The 17,554-nt window shown below is 42.5% G+C and overlaps 1 protein-coding gene across 1 annotated transcript in view; it reads right to left on the bottom strand.

Moving 5' to 3' along the window:
* LOC309555125 (neuronal acetylcholine receptor subunit alpha-7) overlaps positions 1-17,554 on the bottom strand; it is a 361,838-nt gene that overhangs the window by 306,109 nt on the left and 38,175 nt on the right. The gene's annotated exons all lie outside the window — the stretch shown is intronic.

Raw genomic sequence — 17,554 nt, 5'->3', positions numbered from 1 at the left:
ATATTTATTTATTTACCACACCAGTCATTATCTTTCTCCAACTCCCGCAGGCGCTGTTCATTCATTTATTACAACCAGAGACACTGGATTGCATGTTAAGTACAGCAAGGGGTTAAGCCATTGGAAACACATTGCTACCTATTACTAATATATTAAGTTACACGCAATAGTGCTTCATTTTAGACATATCACTGGCAAGGCTTTTCCCTATTACACAGACAAGAAAAATTGCACAGCCAAGAAAAATAGCCTAAGCCTATTTTTTTGAAAAAAGACCCCCAAGTTTTGACCAGTAGAATGTGTTGTGTATTACATAATAATACTTAGTAGCAGTAGCTGTACCATTAAATTAACTTGTTATGAATATGAATAAAAATTAAAAAAGAAAATGTCCTTCATAGATCATTTTTTATTCATGGAAGCTATAGCACAGACAGCATCTCCTATCGAATCCCCTGTGTTACTATCTGTAGACTCAAAAATTGCAATGGCCAAAACATAGTTATAAAACGTGGGTTTGATGCTTAAAGTGGAGCTCCAGCCCCCCCCCCCCCCCACCACCACCAAAAAATTAAAAGTCAGCATGTGCCAATACTGTAGCTGCTGACTTTTAAAATTAGGACATTTACCTGTCAAGGGATCCCGCAATGTCCGTACCTCGGCTGATTTTTCAATCAACTCTCAGGTGCTGCCACTGCCATTTCTTGTAAGGGAAACTGGCAGTGAAGCCTTGCGGCTTCACAGCTGGTTCCCTAATGCGCATGCGCAAAGCGCACAGCACTTTGTGAATGGCCCGGTGGCGGGGGAAGGAGGAGGGGAGCCGAACGTCCTGGTGACCTCTCCGTTTCAAAGTCACCAGGAAGTTTGAAGTGGTTATCTGTCATAAACAGGTGCCCCTCCCCCCAAAAGGTGCCAAATGTGGTAGCAGAGGGGGGGTAGGAAGCAAACAAGCAGAGCTTTCCCATTTAGATGGAGCTCCTCTTTAACACCTATATGTGTTCCCACAAAAATCCAACAGTGAATAATTAGTTTAGTGAAGCGCTACACCTTTACTGATAAAAGAATTAGAATATAAGGGTAGACAGTACTAAGAACTACTAGACTCCAAGTTATAATGTCAAAAACCAATGCAACAGTGGTGATAACCCCCATTTCCAAAAGAAATCCACTCAATAGCTAACATGAACACCTACTGTGATAGCATAAACATATCCAATATGTGATAATGGGTAAAATTATATGACTACCACGAGTGATATATACCACCTCCTAGTGATAACATTCTGTGTTACAGATGTTTAAAAATACAAATAATAAATGTGAACAAAGTCCTAATAAAGTAAATGCGCTTCAGTGAATATTGTGTTCTCCATAGGCAAACAACTTGTGCCCCTCCACCATTCAAAGTATGTCCTCACCTCATAGATAGATCTTGTACAGATCAATATAAACCTTAGCCTTAGGGGTATAACTCCAAAGGCTGGCAACATTATTCCTGTTCCACGGACACCCGACTCACAGTGCAGTAATCATTATGCAGATGGTGCTCAAAGAATTAGAAAAACTGACAGTGCTGAACTGTATAAAATCAGTACTATTAAAATACTAAAAACAACATTCGTGGGTGCACTTTGACTAGTGCACTTGGGCAAATCACTTAGCACATTAGGGGTGTGTAGCCCCCTTAACTGTCACATAGATTTTCACAGCGACTTGGCTCTGGGAGATACAATTACTTCCTACTAGTGCGCGATGATGTCACAAAGCTCCAACCGACGCGTTTTGTCACTCGCCACGCGACTTCCTCAAGGAGTAGCTTACTTGGTTGTCATATAATTTTACTCATTGTCACATATTGGATATGTATATGTTATCACAGCAGGTATTTATGTTAGCTATTGAGTGTATTTCTTTAGGAAATTGGGTTTATCACCATTGTTGCATTGGTTTTTGACATTATCACTTAGAGTCTAGTAGTTCTTAGTGTTGTCTACACCTATATTCTGATTCCTTTATCACTAGAGGGGTAGAGCTTCACTTAACTTATTATTTATATATAGTACAGCATCTATGAATGGGGAAAGGAGGGCATAGTCGGCACTCTTGATGAGTGCCTGTCACAGGTCCCTCTGCTCTATTAAAGCAGGAAATTTTCCCAAACCAAAAAGTTATTATATTGCGGCTTACCAACCATTAGATGTGGTGGATTTGTTACTTTTCTTTCTTAAGCTTTTTGTCCTCTGTTTTCACCTGGTGATCTGGCCAGTAACACACCTCCTGTATTAGAATGAGTAAAGCTTGTTGCAAAAAAAGGAGCAGAGGCTTCTTTTGGGCAACAAGCTGCACATATTTCAGTTTGCCAAGATTGCCGCGCGATTTATCTTGCGCTTATTGAGGCAAAATGATTTCACGTTGATATGTCAATTGAAAATAAATGGCCCCTGAACATGTGTTTTGCAATTGTAGTGCGATTTGAGATTGCGGGCTGAATTGCAGCAATTCTGCCCGAGACTCCAAAACACCAAATGTGAATGGAGACTAAGGTTTTACATAAATAAATAAAAGCTGATCATCATAAACACCCTTTCTAGTGTTAAATGGATTGTTTCATCTCTGCAACTGGTACATTCTGTCTAGATCACCAGATGAAGATAGAAGGAAAGAGTTAAAATGAACATTAATGCAGCCATCCCATCTAAGAAATAGAAGGCTGCAATATAATAAATGTATGATGCTGGATTTAATACCACTTTAACTTCTGCAGCAACGTCTGAAAGATTATCGCTGTGAGGAGGGGTTGAGGAGAAGATCACTGAAATATATCAATAAAGCAGCAGTCATTGCCACAAGGGACACTTAGCACTGTTAGTAAGTAATAATCCTTGTGCTTCCCGCCGACAAAAAGTAGTTGTACTGCGAGCAGGCAGCAGCTGCAACCTGGGCATTATACCCAGGGCCGCTCATGGGGGGGGACCACCAGTCCTCCAGTAGGGGCACATAGGGAGACCCGAACAGCAGAGGAAAATGGTGCGGTCGGGCTGAGGGCCAATTACAGAAGGATGCCCTGCATGGCTCTCTGCAGCAGCTGAAAGCCTGTTTCTCTCCCTCCCGCCGGCTTTCAGTTGCTGCAGGGAGAGACACAGACACAGGGCATTGTGTCTGTGCTTCTCCGAGTTCTGTCTGTTTCTGTGTTTCTGATCCCCCCCCTGTGGCCCCCTGTCAGTTTGAACCCCCCCATGGCCCTGTCCTGTAAAAAAAAAAAGTTAACATTGTAATAAATCATTTTGAAAAATTGCAAAATAAAATAATTTTAAAATGTAAAAAACAATTAAAAAAAGGGCTATTTCACACAGGTTCTCTGTTATGTTTGTGTCCGCTAATAATGATTTTAGTGTATTTTAAGTAAAAATGTTGCTTTGATATATTCGGGGTGGGTGGGTGGCTGCCAGGTAGGCCGTACGGGGCCCCATTATTTCTAACAGCAGCCCTGAACGTACCTTAATGTTGTGGCCTTTCCTCCAGGTTTGGAGCGCACATGCATGAGCCCCTTGCCAACCCGCACTATACAACAATGATTTTGGCTGAAGTCAGCTGATCGGCTGTGGCCAATCACACACAGAATTCTATGTTTTTAAAAATGGAGAACTCTGTGTACTATGAACAGTGATCTAGCTGTTTATTCTCCCTGCAAAGCAGGTAGAAAAAAACTGGCAGATGGTTAAGTAAAAGCATGGCACATTCTACATTGTTAGGCACACAGTTAACCTCTTGATTGCCCCTAGATGTTAACTCCCTCCCAGCCAGTGTCATTAGTACAGTGTCAATGTACAGTAATTATCACAGATTACTATATTAGTGTCACTAGCAATGTCGGTGTCAATTAGTGACCCTCCCAGAAAGTGTCTGTTAGTTCCAGATTGCCCGCTACCCTATCACAGTAACTATAAGTCATTGATCACCGCCATTACAGTAAAGTGTCTATAGCTATGTAAATTCCAGTACATATAATATTTTATAGATGCTATAGCTTTCGCACAAACCAATTCATTTACACTTATTGGGATTTTTTTTTTACCAAAGATATGCAACAGAATACATTTTGGCCTAAATTTTTTGAAAAAACTAGATTTTTTATTTTTTGATTTTTTCATTTGATATGTTTTATAAAAGAAGCAAACCTTTTTTTGTTGTTGGTCTTTTTTGGTTTTTGTTGCAAAAAATGGAAAACCCAGTGGTGATCAAATACCACCAAAAGAAAGCTCTATTTGTGTGAAAAAATGATACAAATTTCCTTTGTGTACAGTGTTGCATGACCGCACAATTGGCAGTTAAAGTAGCCCAGTCCTGAATAGCAAAAAATGGCCTGGTTATGAAGGGGGTAAAACCCAGGATTGGATTAACACTGTTTAGGAGTTTCCTATCATAGGGTGACAACACTATATTCCTGTCTCTCCATTGTACTTCTTTGTTGTCACCCTGTCACACACTCTCCCTGAGACTACAACGCAAACATTGTACATTACGCATGCATTTTTCCCTGACTTGGGAAATAGCATGCAGCGGATGCTGAAAAACATATATTTAGACATGAAGTAGATGCAAGGAGATTGTAGGAGATCAGCACTTCTTAGATGCAACAAAGGGGAAAAAATTTAAAACAAGCATTTTTCTTTTTTTTTTTTTTAATGGCAATTGTTTAGGTCACAGCATAAATGCCCTTTAGATTTCATGTGCTTTTAAGAAAATTAATTTTGAGGAAAAAAAAAAAACTGCTAATGCTGACCTGTTTTTCTTAAAATATTAGTTATTTTGGTGTTAGGATGATTCGACTTCACTGCTCTCTGAGTCACTAAGCCAGGCAGATCAGGAGTGCTGACCTTGCTCTGACTTTCATTTGATGCTTGCTTGTTTTAGGTCTATGACTTACATGCACTGAAAGCAGAAAAAGCCACACAACTAGCATTTTGTGCAATAGCAGCCCACATAATTCTTATATGACAAATGTACTGTAAAGAAGCTCTTGATTGTATGGCAAAGAATAAAATATAACAACCTTTGTTCTATTTAAAAGACTCAAGCAAATGGATAGCCTGGAATCTAGTATCTACTGGTACTTGAAGGGAGGCAGGTTTCCTTGGTAGTACATTCTGATTAGTGATTCTGGTCTTCCTTATCTCTGGTGCAGCTGTACAGGGAACAGATATTCAAGGGATTGTAAAGGCAGAAGGTTTTTTTTTATCTTAATGCATTCTGTGCGTTAGGATAAAAAAACCTTCTGTGTGCAGCAGTCCCCTTCAGCCCCCCAATACTTACCTGAGCCCGTCTTTATCCAGCGATGTTGCAGGAGTGTCTAAGCTGCCTGGGACTCCCCTCCTCATTGGCTAAGAAAGCCGGCTCCCGATGCTGTCAATCAAAATCATTCAGCCAATCAGGAGAAAGAGCGGGCGGGGCCAGGTCACAGCTCTGTGTCTGAATGGACACAGGGATCTGTGACTCGGCTCAGGTGCCCTTAGCAAGCTGCTTTCTGTGGGGGCACTCAACAGGAAGGAGGGGCCAGGAGAGCCGAAGAGGGACCCGAGAATAGAAGGAGCCGTGCAACTCAACTGTGTGCAAAATCCACTGCAATCACTCAATCAAAGGCTTTATACAATTTTACAAGATTATTACAAATATACAAATACTAACATATGCAATTTTCTTTTAGATTTACCAAAATCGTATAACATGAAGTCAGACCTAAACACTTTCAATTTGTATGCAATCAGGCAGGCCCCTGTACTACATAATTGAAGGTAAATCAAAGGGAAACTGAATAAGCGTAGCACTGTCTCCGTAGGGCTTGCTGTATGATGACTTGTTGGGTCTCCTCTGATTACCAGCAAACAGTCACTTAGGGTACATTCATTCTTACTCCTAATGGCTCGTTGCTCAATAAACAGTATAGGGGTGTTTTATTTTTAGTATTTATATTTATTGTGGAACTTGGATGGGAGAAGGAAATAGTAGGATACTCCAACTGGAACTATATAAATTGGATAAGGACAACTCTCACTTGGTCTTGTGGAAGCAGTCTTACTGCTTAAACCATACTGCCACATGTATGGAAAGGGTTAATTTTCCTTATTCTCTCTCTCTCGCTTTCTCCAGCAATAAACTTGGTGAACTACATTATCTTCAGGATACTCTCTAGCATCCCCTTTACTGACACCCGTCCACTGACTCTTCTAGCTGCAGAAGTGACCCCCTCAGGTCAGGCTCCTTGACACAGATCTGTACTCACTGTACTGCAGAATCAGATCTTTCAGTGTCTCCCCATCCAGTCAACTTCACAGGACCTCTGGGTTCATTTTCTCACTAGCCCTTTAGGCCCTCAGGTCAGCTACCTGGGGCCGCATGGCAACTCTACAGAGGAGGAGGCAGCCTCCCCCATTCCTCCGGGACTCCGCTATCTAGACGAAAGTCCCTGAGCACATGTGTTCCTTATACAGTATAATTTCTGAAAAGTAGTACATGCACTATTTTTTGTGCAATCCAGTGTGGTTTCAAATGAATGAGCTGATAATCGCACCACACTGAATCACACAGGAACGTGGATCACATTCCTATGCCATTCAGGTATGAACCTACCCTTAAAGCAGTATTGTGGTTGCCAAAAAAACAAGAAAAACATTAGCGAAAGAAGAGATGTTATACTTACCTCTCCCCTGGCCAGGTCTATTCTCGCTCCATTTAAAGATACAGTAAAGGTTTTTTTTGTGTTTTTTTTTTAAATAGCAAAAATGTTATACTTTTTGTATAACAATTGTATAAACAATTGTTTCGCAGAGTGGCCTCGATCCTCATTTTCTGGGATCCCCAAATGGCACTCTCGGCTTTTCCTCTTCTCCGTATGCCACAATAAGAAGCCACTTTCTTTGGCAGCACATGAGCAGGCTCGTTCCTGAGCTGGGCCACACAGTGTGGCTTGGCCCCCACCCCGGCTTCCTCCTCACAGGATCTGATTGACAGCAGTAGGAGCCAATGGCTCCCTATGAGGAGAGAGAGAGCAGCGCTGTATCGAGATCAGGCTCTGGTAAATATTTAGGGGGGACTGAAGGGGAGTTGCACATGAAAGGTTTTTTGCCCTAATGCAGAGAATGCATTAGGGTAAAAAGCCTTTAGCCTTTAAAAACACTTTAACTACTACATCCATTGTCTGAATCCTCTGTATTCCACAGTTCTGGGTATTGGACGCCTGTGTCCCCTGTCTTGCCCGGTGGTTCCATCCTTTGTTCATACTAGACACAGCAGTATTGTACATACCTCCCAACTGTCCCAGATTCCCTCGGGACTGTCCCAGGATTTGAAGGCTAGTTAGGGCTTTGTCCTGGAGTGGAGCCAGATGCTAGAACAAGTTCCAGGACTTGGCTCCAGTGACTTTCCGGGCAGCACACAATAGCATGGGCACCAGTAAGACCTTCCCTGTGGACTGTGCAGGTTGTCTGGGGTCCCACATGCTGCAAACATATCTGTGTTTATGTGAGAGGCAGCCGGCAGTGAGAGTTTCCAGCTGCCTCATACATACACAGTGCACTGCAGGGCGGCTGAACCCATCTCCTTCCCCTTAGCTGGGATGTTTTCCTACACACAGAAAGGAGGGGGAGGCAGGGAGAAGTCATGGCCGGATCTAGAGGGGTGCTGCAATGGGCAGATTTAACTTGTGACCCCCCCCCCCCCCCCCCGATGGCCCCTCAGGAAGGGGAAGGCAGAGAAAGAGTCCAGAGCGAAGTGACATTGCCTGTGCAGTGCTCTTCCCCTCATGTCATTCCAGCAAACCTTCATAGGGCAGATGACACCAGATCCATAGACTATACACAGTGTGATTAGTGCCCCCAATGTTCTCCAAGGACTGCTCATCTTTCGGCAGTAGGAAATGTGGATGGGGGGTAGTAATCATACCATGTACAATCTGATCTATGGATCCATTGTCATGTGCTGTATGGAGAAGCACTGGTATGACCGGGGGAGGAGAGCACAGCCCACAACCACCCCAGTGATTTCCCACATGTAAGTTTGGGGGATGTGAGGGGGTGGAATTTACAAGTGGGGGAATCATACTGAGACTACAGTGGGGAGTGAGGGGGTAAGAATCATTTGTGCTTAAGTTGGAATGAGAGGTGTGTGGAGGAGGGGGATATGGGAGCCATGTGTGCAGGGAAGGTTAATTTGGGGGGGAGATTTTTGCTAGGAGGGGGGTTTGGGGGGATTTGTGCTAGGAGGGGGTCAGTGGGATTTTTGTTAAGAGGAGGAATGTGGGGGATTTAACCCCCTGTACCCTGCCCTACTGACCCCCTGTCCTTCATCCTGCTGACCCCAGTACCCTGACCTTCTGACCCCCTGTCCTCCATCCTGCTGACCCCTGTACACTGTCCTACTGACCCCTGTTCTCCATCCTGCTGACCCCTGTACGCTGCACTACTGACACCCTGTCCTCTGTCCTGCTCTCCCCTGCACCCTGTCCTACTAACTCCCTGTCCTCCACCCTGCTGACCCCTGTACACTGCCCTGCTGACCCTTGTCTTCTGCCCCGATAACCCCTGGTCTCCACCCAGCTGACCCCTGCCCTCTGCTCTGCTGACCCCCTGTACACTGCCCTACTGACTCTTGTACACTCCTCTGCTGATCTCGCATCCTCTGCCCTGCTTGCCCCCTGTGCAATAATTCCCTGTGTGCTACAAACGTATGGCCTCCGTACACTATGCTACAAACTGCTGACCCTATCCTCTTCTCTACTGATCCCCTGTACACTGCCCTACTGACATCTATACACTGCCCTGCATATCTACCATATCAAAGTATTTGCCTTCGGCGGCATTATTCAGGGGGGCCCCACAGGCAGAGGCCGCTCTTTAATTAGGCATCACAGCTGCCTAATTTACGTTAATCAAGAGCCGCCTCTGCTTCTAAGCAGGACAGCTCAGGCCTCTGCCAGTGTTCCCACCTGAATTTATCAGCCCTTGCCCTCTGATCCCTCCCTCTGGTCCGTCCACTCAGAACTCCGCTGAGGGGGCCAGGAGGTTCAGCCCAGTGCAGTGGAGATCCCCAGAAGGAGGCTGGCTAGGGGGAGCAGGACGATGTGTGCAGTACTGGGGCAGTGCAGGGCCCGGCTGTACCCTCTCACCTCCTCCTGCTCCTCTTCCCCTGGTCAGGACACACACATGCACAGCTGTCTAGGGAAGGAGCTGGGATGATGATGATGATGATGAGGGATTTACAATGACAAGGAAATGGTCTGCCAAATTCCTCTTAAAGAGGTCTCTGAGTGAGCAGTTACAGGACTCCACCACCAAAGCCTGGGACCTGCTATGGAAGAATATTCGAGAGAAGCACCTGGCAGGTTAGTAAAGACACCTAGGAATCCCCACCTGGGCTGTGTCTGGGGGGAATAGGGACAAGGTGACTGCAGATTGGACAATGTGAGGTCACTGCAGTCTGTGTGTGTCCTTGCTGTCTGTCACTGGAGGGTAGGAGGGGAAAATGCTGCAACTAAACTTCCAGACTCAATCACTACATTGCATATACTTACTGAGATCATACTGCGATCATTGGTCACAGATATGAGATCATCGTCCAATGACCCGCTGGCCCCATCCTCTGCCCCATTGGCCACATGCTCTGCCCTACTGACCCTGTCTTCTGTCCCGCTGTCCCCATCCCCTGCCCTACTACCCCTGTCCTATACCCTGCTGTCCCCATCCTCTGCCCTGCTGACTCCATCCTATGTCCCACTGACCCCATTCTCTACCCCATTGACCACATACTGTATGTGGCAGTTGTAAAAATTATGTCTCAGTGTCTAATGAGGAAGCGGCAGCTTCCTCATCAGAGCCTGAGACAAGAATGATATACCGAGGCTAGGGTGAAACAAATTTATATGGGGGGGGGCGCCCAATTTTTGTCTTGCTCAGAGCAGCACAAAACCAAAGTACACCATTGCTGCTGACCTCGCACCCTCTGCCCCCTGACATTTTTTATTGCACCCTCATTTCATACAGGCTAGACCTGGCCCTGCTTCTCACCAAAGTGTACATTATCTCAACAGTTGCTAGTTACTTTGCGGTTTCTGGCTATTTTAATGAAGCTCTTCTTTAAGGCAGGCTCAAACAAAGCAATCAAAGCATATTTTATGTCTACAAGGAAGCGTAGGTTTCATTTAACCAAACTCCTTAAGCCCCTTATACTGTTCAGAGTTTGGGCACACCCACATTTTGCCACGGCGCGCATAGCAGATCACTTCCTTCCTCAAATGTCCCTCATTCTGAAGTACATAAGTTGAGAGGTATGGTGTTGTAGGGTCAGGGGAAGTTACCACAGTTCATAATGGGGAAGACAGGTGGAGGCTGTAGAACTTCAAGAAGCAATATTCAGCTGCTGCTAAGAATAACATTTTTTTTTTTATACAAGGGCTTAAGGTTTTTTTGGGGGGTGATGACAGTGTCACTTTAAAGCTTAACTTCATGCAGGTGAAGTTATATATTTATTACAAATGCATTTAATGTATTTTTAATTGCAACCAATGTGAATACCTGGTTTTGACAAATTTCAGCTTCTTGTAATCCTTTGCTTAGCAGCATTAAGCGAGGGAAAGGGCAAGGAAGCTTAAAGGTATCATAAACCCTCCTTTCTGCACCTTGTCTTTTTTACCTGCATAAGAAGTGCATTGACCATGTAGTCACATGGAGATGATTTACTAAAATACCAGAGTGTCAAATTTGGTGCTGCTATGCATAGAAAACAATCATCTGTCAGGGTTTTTTTTTTATTTTTTCAAAGCTTAATTGAATGAGCTGAAATTAGAAACGGATTGGCTACCATGCACAGCAGAACCAGATTCTGCGTAATTTCTTGTCCTGTATGCACAGCCTATGGTAGAGTAAGTCTTTACATTTTCTGTTTTTTTGTTCAAATATAAAGCTTGTGACATGGCACTGCTGATGATCTCTGTCTGAAGTGTAAGAACTGACATTTCTTGTAAAAAAAACGAAATATCCCACAATTTCTGGGTCCCTCAGTCTAGTGCTCTGCAGGTGAGAGCTAATTAGTAATTAGAACTGAAACAGGCACATACAGGCAGAGCATGCTGTATGTGTTTCATTACATTAGCCCTCCTACATTTCTAATGCAACACTGTGTGATCTGCAGAGAGAAGTTGCCTGATCCTAGGGACAAGCTAGCTGAATGAACACATGAGCATAGGGGAATCAATCAGCTAAGACACTACAAACTACAGCCCATCATTACAAAATAAAGCAAACAAACAACACAGGGAATATAACTACACTTATATCTAGGTAAAACAATGAAAACAAAAACATTTTAAAGTGACCAGTGCCTTGCTAGACCCTGCATTTCCGTGTGTCAGCAAGGTGAGGCTAGAAGAGAGAGATCACCTCATCAGTCTGGTGCTGCTCTTTTACTGTCTAATCCCAGACTGGTGGCAGATAGCTTTTTTGACTGAAACAGAGTAACGTCAGGTCACCAGGCTGGTTGTGCAGTGTAAATCTGAAGATTGAGAGGACATAAATACACATCTTTTCACTTGTTAAATTTGCATACATTTTTCATCAGTACAGGAAAATGAGGAATGTGCAAAGAGAACCAATTCTGGAATTGTTTTGTGCTCTGCATGAATACACCAAACTGCCCTCCGTTTTTTTTTTTGTTTTTTTTGCTCTTTCCACGCATTTCTCTTTTCCGATTATTTACTTATATCCTATCTTTCTTTATTTCTGTCTCTTTCTCTCCAGTTACAAGTTGGTATATCCTTGTTACAGACAAGTCCTTGGTATAGTGGCTACAACCAACATCTCAGGCATTTGCCCATACTGAGTCTCTTAACCACTAACTGCTGAATCTTTTATGTAATTTGCACCGTACGTACTGCGTTACTGATATAACTATATGACTGTTCTCTCTTTTCTTCATCTTTATCTTGTTCAACCAAAAAAAACCTTAACTGACAGTTGTACAAATTAAAAAAAGCCAGATAATACAAACATTGCAAGCTCATCCCTATTTTCCCTGACATATCTACATACTCTAATTCTGTGGTTGCATTGAATCGGTATCTTATCTACATTCAATTATCCAGAGAATGTAATATAAAGTTGTCAGTAATAACAGGATGAGTGGGCAACCCTGAGCAAAGGCAAGCAGTACCTGATGCCAAGTCAAGCCGTGATTATTACTACAACTGTTATACAACACTAGAATTTACAGTAAATATTTATTTCCTATTACTGACTTTTTAAAATACTGACAAAGTGGTTAAAAAGTGTAAACATGTTTTACCTTAATACATACCTTGCATTAAGGTAAAAAATGTTTAGGCATCAATATAACCCCCCCCCCCTCCTTTTACTTACCTGAGCCCTCATTTATACAGCTCTGTGCCCATCTGCAACCCGCCATGCCCCCCGCCCCCCCGCCCCCAATAATATTTCAATCAAAGCCAGTGACAAGGCAGCAGGGAGGTAGGGCCGAATAACAGATAACCAGGCTTAGAATTGATCCCACTCGAGTGACCCCATAGAAAGAGGCTTCCTATAGGGACACTCGCCGGAGAAGAAGAGCCAGAAGAACCAGCAGGGGACCCGAGAAGAGGAGGTTTGCACAGAGTAGGTAAGTATAAACCTGTTTGTTATTTTTTAAAGCAATTACAATTACTTTAACCACTTAAGGACGGCCCACCGCAGTTTTACTGCGGCAGGCAGCCCCTCCTGCGTAGACCAACTTAGTACTACGTCAGTTGCACGCCTGGTGCTAGGGGGCGAGCGAATGCCGCCAGCGGCGCGCTCCTGATCCCACTCAGCAGCGGGGAAGCCAATGCACGAGGCCGGCGGACACAATTGCCGCTGACTACCCGCTATTGCTTCCCGCTGAGAGAGAAGGACGGGCAGCTGTTGTAAACACAGCCAACCGTTCTTCTCTCTGAAATGATCACAGAGCGCCTGTGATCCTTCTATATAGGATCACAGGTCTCTATAATCATTTCAAAAGCCCCTCCCCCCACCCCACAGTTAGAAACACGCCCCTAGGCTCACATTTAACCCTTTTATCATTCACTGTGTTAACCCCTTCCCTGCCAATGTCATTATTACAGTAACAGTGCATATTTTTAGCACTGATTACTATAGTAATGTCACTGGTCCCCCCAAAAGTGTTAAAAATGTCAGTTAGGGGCACGATCTGTCCGCAGAAATGTTGTATTCCCACTAAAAAGCACAGATCGCCCCTGTTACTAGTAAAAAAAAAAAATAAATCATAAAACATTTCCCCTAGTTTGTAGATGCGATAACTTTTGCGTAAACCAATCAAAATACGCTTATTGCAATTTTTTTGCTAAAAATATGTAGCAGAATACAAAATGGCCTAAAAGGATGAAAAATTTAGATTTTAATTTTTTTTTTTATTGGTAATGTCATATAGCAGAATGTGAAAAATATTGTTTTTTTTTGTTTTTGTTTTTTTAGAATTGTCGCTCTTTTTTTGTTTATAGTGCAAAAAATAAAAATCGCACAGGTGATCAAATACCACCAAAAGAAAGCTCTATTTGTGGGGAAAAAAAGGACATTTTATTTGGGTATAGCGTCGCAGGACAGCGCAATTTTACGTTAAATTAATGCAGTGCCGAATCGCAAAAAATGGCCTGGTCATTAAGGGGGCAAATCCTTCCGGTGCAGAACTGGTTAAAGCAATTATCCCATAAAAATGTACAACCCAAAAGAGCCTCTCCACCTTTTCCTATTAGCTACACAAATACATTGACATGAAAAAGTGGAAGCAATGATATTGCTTTTAAAGGAAGACTCCACTTTCACAAAATAATTGACATATTACTACTCCACGTGCCATTTTATGTATGCAATATTGTGTCTGGGTACATTAGCTGCAAAGTCTGATTATGGTCCCTTTCACACTTGTGCGATTTTGCTGTGATTTTTGCCGCAAATGTGATGCGATTTTTGACGCAACTTTGACTGGACTTGAAGCAATACCTCTGTAATCTTGAGGTCTGTAGACCTCAAGTCGCATCAAACTCAGACCAAAGTAGTGCAGGGACTACTTTGAAGTTGCTGCGACTTGAAGTCACACAGATATGAACAGTACTCATTCTAAATCATGGGGTATGACTTGTCTTGCAACTGTGCAGTCCCAAGTCACAGGACAAGTCGCATAAGTGTGAAAGGGGCCTTAGACATGTCAAATTGAATGCCAAATCGCCGCCTATTGCCAGCAACGGCACCGTCCGAATTGGTGCGATGCCGAACTGATTCACAAAAGTAATTCCTGCACTACTTTTGGTGACTTCGGGGGCAATTTCAATAGACATCGGTGCATTAACCTGCACACATGACTCTCAAATTGCCCCCAAACTCGAACTGAAATGCCGGTTTAAAATTTTGCAAGTTCAGCTGAACTCGCACAATTTTAAACTCGCCTATAGTGTGAACCTAACATTTAGGTTATTACAGATGTTCCATCTCCAACCTTTTTTATCAGATTTGTCATGTAGAGTTTGATCCCCCCTCTAAATGCAGCAGCAAATATGAAGACGTGAGGCCTCAAGCATAATTATCTTGCCGCTGGGGTCTCTGAGAAACATACATTTTGTCCTTTCGATTCCATCTTGGGGGTTGTCAAGTGATAGTCTATCATTTGAGCACCAACATTGGCCTCCAAATATCTTCATATGTTCTAATACCCCTCTCCACACTTATGGGATGAGATTGGATTGTGTTAGATATTCTGTATATAGCCCTATAGAACAGACAGACAGCCCACAGTCCACATGGGCTTTGCTGACTAACTGCAGTCAGGAAACAGGATCGTTTTTCAGGGCAAAAAAATAAAGAGCATACCATAGATGCAGCTACAAATGTAAAAACACTGCCATCTACTGGTTAAAGACTATATCTCTTTTAAATACTGATGTAAAATAGTTGTTGCACAAAATGCAATTCTGTATTCCAAAAGATTATGTACTTGACTGGCCGAATGCAAAATCAACATTACCCACTACTTTCTTCTTTCTGCTGAAGAAGCAGATTTAATATCTGAGAATTTAGTTACTCTCTCTGTAAGTACCAGCTGGAGAATCAAAAGATAACTGAATATTTGATAACACTAAGTAGATATATGGGCCATACAGGAGGTTTTGGGATTGAAGGAAGTTATTATTTTCATGAGATACTTGTACAATAAGAAAAAGAGAACTGAGCAATGGCACATAATTCTTTAAAATATGTTTTAATATGAATAGCAATAAAATATTGTAGATTACTTAAGGACTATTTTGCCAGTGTACTTATGAACTTTCATACCCTTACAATACGTAATTCTCTATTTCTATCCAAACTTTCTCTGTTTCTATCTCTTTCTCTCCAGTTACGGCTACAACCAACATTTCAGTTATTTAATCATACTGAGTTCTTTTAAAACTGCTGCATGTCATATGTTATGTGCTCCGTATTTACTGCTTTACTCTTGTAACTATATGACTGTTCTCTTTTCTTTTCATCTTCATCTTCTTTTTCCAAAATGCTTTAATGGAAGTTGTACAAATAAAAAAAGGCAGACAAAACAAATGTTGCAAATTCATCCCCATTTTCACTGACATATCTATGTTAGACCAGTTCTGTTTTAAATTCAGTCAGTTACTTATCTACATACAATTATCCAGAGAATGTAATATAAATTTGCCAGAAATAATGGGATGAGTGGGCAACGATGATGAGTAAACACAGGCAGTACCTAGTGCTAAATCAAGCCGCAGTTAACACCACAACTTGTATACAAAACTAGAATTTACAGTAAATGTTTCTTGTCCATTACTGACTTTTTGAAATGCTAACTTTAAAGCAATATTCTTTAACCACTTAAGCCCCGGAAGATTTTACCCCCCTTCCTGACAAGGGCCTATTTTGCGATTCGGCACTGCGTGACTTTAATGGACAGTTGTGCGGCCGTGCGACGCTGTACCTAAACAAATTTGACATCCTTTTTTGACACAAACAGAGCTTTCTTTTGGTGGTATTTGATCACCTGTGCGACTTTTTGATCATGCGCTATAAACAAAAAAAGAGCGTCAATTTTTGCAAAAATAACAATATTTTTCAAATTTTTTTATATGAAATTCCCCCCCCAAAAAAAATGTAAAAATCAAAATGTTTTAACATTTTAGGCCAATTTGTTTTATGCTACTTATGTTTGGTAAAAAAAAATTGCAAAAGAGCATTTTTATTGGTTTGTGCAAAAGTTAATGCGTTTACTAACTAAGGGAAAGATTTTTGTAATTTTTGTTGTTTTTTTTTTTTAACGAGTAATGGTGGCGATCTGCGATTTTTTTGCGGGACTGCGACATTGCAGTGGACAGATCGGACCCTTGACTGACATTTTTGACACTTTTGGGGTTACCAGTGACATTACTGCAGTAATCAGTGCTATACATATGCACTGTTACTGTAAAAATGACAATGGCAGGGAAGGAGATAACTATTTGAGAGGGAGGGGTTAAGTGTGTCCCTAGGGGCGTGATTCTTACTGTGATTGGATGTGGCTACTGGTGTAAGAACAGAGATCAACGGTCCTACATAGCAGAACCGTGTGATCTACATTCTTACACAGGGGAGAATGACAGGCGGCTGTGTTTATATTAGCCGCCTGCCTTTCTCCTGCTCTAACAGACGATCGTGAGTGCCTGGTGGACATCTGGTCCGCCGAGCACATGCGCGGGGGGGGGGTCCGTGAGTGAGCGGGAGCGGCGGGAACGCGTCTCCAGCGGCGCGTGCTCGCTCCCTAGAGCCTCAGAGCCTCACAGGCTAGTGACCTAGACCTACGTCACTTTGCCTGTGAGGGGCTGACTGCCGACGTAAATCGTCGTTAGGCAGTCGGCAAGTGGTTAATGACTAATACAATTGTACAGCCGAAAAGACCCATCCCACCTGTTTATTAGTGTAGGTAAGTATAAACCTGTTATTTTTTTTTTTTATAAAGCATTTACAATCACTTTAACTACTGTACTTGCCTACTGGGCACTTCCCCCCCTTCCTGCCAAGGCCAATTTTCAGCTTTCAGCACTGTCACACTTTGAATGACAATTGTGCGGTCAATGCTGTACCCATATAACATTTTTATAATTTTTTTTCACACAAATAGAGCTTTCTTTTGGTGGTAAATAGTGATGTGAGTCTCGCGCTGTCTAGAGGATTTCCTATATATATACCCCTTAATGCTGCGTATACCCGTTCTGTGGACCAAACAGTTTACAAACAAGTAATTAAAGGGGGGAGGTACCGCGCTTCAGGGAAATAGTATAAAGGTATAACTAAATAGTGAATATAGTGTGATAGTATTCAAATAAATATTAGAAAAAAACTTCCAAATCAATAAATACGTCTCTGTGATGGTGCTCAAATAATTAAATAATATCCGTTTAAATTTCACACTCATATATGTGACTCCAAAATAATTAAAAATATTAGTGAAAACATCCTCAATATATAAATATAAAGTG

This window comes from Pelophylax lessonae (genome assembly GCF_965119305.1).
Source record: "Pelophylax lessonae genome assembly, chromosome: 4".
NCBI lineage: Eukaryota > Metazoa > Chordata > Amphibia > Anura > Ranidae > Pelophylax > Pelophylax lessonae.
This window is presented reverse-complemented; position numbering and strand designations above follow the sequence as displayed.